Source organism: Mobula hypostoma, chromosome 28 (assembly GCF_963921235.1).
Source record: "Mobula hypostoma chromosome 28, sMobHyp1.1, whole genome shotgun sequence".
NCBI classification, from domain to species: domain Eukaryota; kingdom Metazoa; phylum Chordata; class Chondrichthyes; order Myliobatiformes; family Myliobatidae; genus Mobula; species Mobula hypostoma.
Window position 1 is genome coordinate 25,578,365 of NC_086124.1, and position 4,152 is coordinate 25,582,516.

General features: G+C 52.3%; 1 protein-coding gene across 3 annotated transcripts in view; it reads left to right on the plus strand.

The window, feature by feature from the left end:
- The window catches only part of LOC134338996 (IQ motif and SEC7 domain-containing protein 2-like), a 176,311-nt gene extending 174,120 nt beyond the window's left edge, over positions 1–2,191 (plus strand). For all 3 annotated transcript variants that reach the window (XM_063035219.1, XM_063035221.1, XM_063035220.1), the window contains one exon: positions 1–2,191. This exon is cut by the window's left edge and continues 1,953 nt beyond it. The gene's annotated coding sequence lies outside the window, so the exon portion shown is untranslated.
- Positions 2,192–4,152: the final 1,961 nt, after the last annotated feature.

Here is a 4,152-nt window from a genome sequence, read left to right on the forward strand (position 1 = left end):
ACTCCCTCCACACTGTCCCATCACATAATCCCAGAGTCAGATACAGAGTGAAGCTCCCTCCACATCGTCCCATCACACACTCCCAGGGTCAGACAGAGTGAAACTCCCTCCACACCGTCCCATCACACACTCCCAGGGTCAGACAGAGTGAAACTCCCTTCACACCGTCCCATCACACACTCCCGGAGCCAGACACAGAGTGAAACTTTCTCCTTACTGTCCCATCACACATTCCCGGGGTCAGACAGAGTGAAGCTCCCTCCACACCATCCCAGGGTCAGACACAGAGTGAAGCTCCCTCCACACTGTCCCATCACACACTCCCGGGGTCAGACACAGAGTGAAGCTCCCTCCACACCGACCCATCACACACTCCCAGGGTCAGACACTGAGTGAAATTCCCTCCACACCGTCCCATCACACACTCCCAGGGTCTGACACAGGGTGAAGCTCCCTCCACACTGTCCCATCAGACATTCCCAGGTTCAGACACAGAGTACTACATCTCTACACTGTCCCATCACACACTTCCAGGGCAGGTTGGACAGAGGGTAATGAACCCCCCCCCCCACAACAGTCCTGTCATGCACTCCTAGGGCAGGAACAGCATAGGCTGCCATGTGTAATCCCGTCACGTTGTCCTGCAACTCAAAAGCAGGAAGGAAGAAGGTTTAGACACAGCATAAAACTCCCTCAACACTGTCCGAACAAAACCACACGATCATCTCCTTCCAACACTGTCCCTCACCTGTGATCTTTGGCACCGAAATTGCAGGTTTATGCACCGTGCAAGAGTTGCAGGCACCTGAGATTTGTTTATCTGGTTTCAGATGGTACGGCCTTCACCGAGGCTGTCTGCCATTACCCAGAGAGACAGAAGCAAGCGAGACAGCCGAGGTCTGCAGTAGAACTCTGGCAAGTTCTCCAAGATGCTTGGAACAACCAGCTAGCCAATTTTCTTATAAAACTGCACAATATATACCCAAGGGAACTGATGCCATTTGAAAGGCAAAGGGAGATCACACCGAATATTGATTTAGTTTTGTTTTTTTTACTGTTTACTGCTCTTTGATATTCAGAAACCTTTCGTTATCTTGGAAAGCATCTTCGCTTTACAGATTTTTTTTATACATGTGCCTAAGACTTCTGCACAGTACTGTGTCTGTTCGTTGTGTTCCCTGACTGGTAAACCTGTAGTCCAGGACTCACTGCAGTCCACTCCCCTTCAGTCTGTAGTCAGTTCTACTCGGAGCAGAGGGTAGACTGTAAACTTCAGAAAATGGGTTTCCACACACTGACAGATACCCTTTAATGTACTGGAGTAGATCATTCAAATTGTTGTTGGCATGACTGGCAATAAGGTACAATGTAGAAGTTACAGGATGGGATCTAATTTAGGGTTTCGGGTGGGGGTACATACAGAATACCAGATCCCCACGAGTTGGTCACAGGTCGGGATCTAATTCGGCAGCGGGGGGAGGTTATATACAAAATAACAGATCCCTGGGAGTGGATTGCAGGCTGGGATCTGATCCAGGGGTTTATATACAGAATAATAGATCTCCCGGAGTGGGTTACGGACTGGAATCTAATCTCAGGGTCTGGGGAGTAACAGTTCTCTGGGCGTGATCTGCCCCCTCTTTGGAGTGATTCCTGGTCTCCTAGTGAGCCTGCAGAGTCGAATCTCCGTCCCTGGTTCGTGGGCCCTCTACGATTTCCCCCCGCAAACCCACCACCCCCACCTTCCCTCCTCGACAAGGGCAGGCATCAAGGCCCCAACACCCCAACGTCTCCTCTCTGCCCCCGTGTGCGTTCTGCGGGCTGGAGGGAGGGGCGAGGCGGCAGGAAGCGGGGGGCGCCCCGAATGAGAGCTCTCCGCCCCTGCCGCCCGTGAATGACCCTCTGGCAACACGTGTCGGCGCCCCGCTCACTTATCCCTGCACTTGGTGGTATTTTGGAGCCGACTGTCGGAAGCCCTGTCGAGTGGTGTCCGTGAGCGCATGTTACAAAAAGCCTCTTCTGTGGTGTCAACAATTGCATGATATCAATCAGGTGACTGATAGGAAGCCTGTCGGCGAAGTAATGTGTTACCTAACTTCCCTTGGTTTTTAATTTTGTGATTGAACTGACTTCGGTGATCTGTTTACATTGTGTGTATATACTTATCTGTAATAAAGACTTTGAAACCTGTTGAGTTATTTTCAAACGAGGGCGCCTCAACTGCTGCTTTTCTGAGGGGCTGGAGCGGGTGGGCGTGCTGGCACGGGGGCGGGGGGAGCGAGAGGCCATTCGTCCCCTCGCCACCCTCCTTAACGCCTCGACGGCAAAGCAGCGGCTCGGCACCTCGGGCCTGTTACACAGGAACAGAACGGGCCCGTGAATTGTCACAGAGACAGGGATGGTGTGGGGGCTATAGAGAGGGTGTGTGTGTGTGGGGAGGTGTTACAGAGATAGGCTGTGTGGGGGCTACAGAGAGGGTGTCGGGGGGTGTTACAGACATAGAGATGGTGTGTGTGGGGGGGGAGCGGTTACAGAGACGGGGAAGAGTGAGGGGTTCACAGAGATGTGTAGGGGCTGGAGGGGGGGTCACAGATACGGGGAGGGGTGCAGGCTCGGAAGCGTTCAAAGCGATGGGAAGGGGTATCCGGGCCGGAGGAGGGGAGAGAGTTCTGGGGTTACAGAGACGGGAAAGGATTTGGGTGCTGGGGGGAGGACAGAGATGGGGAGGGGTGAGGGGGCTGGGGGCGGGGTCACGAAGACAGGGACCAGAGGGAGTTACAGACAGAGGAGTGGTGTGGGGGTCAAAGGTATTTACAGGCGGAGGGTGGCCGGAAAGGGTTGGCCTGGTTACAGAGATAGGCAGGATATTCAGGATTAGGCGGATCACAGAGACCGGGAGGGGAATAGATGCCAGAGGGGTGCAGAGTTAAGAGGGAGCCGGAGCATTGAAAAGCACGGCACGGGGAACAGGCCCTTCGGCCCACAATGGTACCCGATTAAACTAGCCCTATCTGCCTGCCTGCCGCTCTGAAGGTAGATCTGCTTCCACCATCTCACCTGGCAACCCGTTCCACTCGTGCAAAATAATCCTACCCTGCAGTCAGTCTGAGTTCCTTACAACTCCCTCCTCTCACTTTGAAGCGTCGTCCTCTAGGCTCTGACATTCTTCCCTGGGGAAAATGACTAACTTTCTCCCCTCCCATAGTTTTATAAAGCTCCCCTCAGACCCTGCTGCTCCGGAGAACGCACTCCGAGTGTGGCCGGAGTCTCATAGCTCATAGCCTCTGATCCACGACTAACCTCTTCTGCGCGTTTTCAAAGCTTCCTGTCAGGCCGGGATTCGCAGACCTTTAATGCCACGGACCCCTACTATTAACCGAGGGGCCCGTTGACCCCAGGTTCGGAACCCATGCTATAATCTTTCCCTCGAGGTCAGCAAAACAAAACACCCAGTTATTGACCAGGAAAGGCGGGGTGGACTCTCTCCTGTCTACAGGGTAATGGATGAATTGAATGAAATTTATATTAGGCAGGAAATGGTGTTGGATAGGCTGTTAGGTCTGAAGACTGGTAAGTCCCCGGGACCCGATGGTCTGCATCCCAGGGTACTTAAGCAGGTGGCTTTAGAAATCGTGGACGCATTGGTAATCATTTTCCAATGTTCTATAGATTCAGGATCAGTTCCTGTGGATTGGAGGGTGGCTAATGTTGTCTCTCTCTTCAAGAAGGGAGGAAGAGAGAAAACAGGAAATTACAGACCGGTTAGTCTGACGTCGGTGGTGGGAAAGATGCTGGAATCAATTATAAAAGATGAAATTACGAACATCTGGATAGTCGTAACAGGATCGGTCCGAGTCAGTGTGGATTTACAAAGGGGAAATCGTGCTTGACTAATCTTCTGGAATTTTTTGAGGATGTAACTATGAAAATGGACAAGGGAGAGCTAGTGGATGTGGTGTACCTGGACTTTCAGAAAGCCTTTGATAAAGTCCCACACAGGAGATCAGTGGGCAAAATTAGGGCACATGGTATTGGGGGCAGAGTACTGACATGGATTGAAAATTGGCTGGCTGACAGAAAACAAAGAGTAGCAATTAACGGGTCCCTTTCGGAATGGCAGGCGATGACCAGTGGGGTACCGCAGGGTTCAGT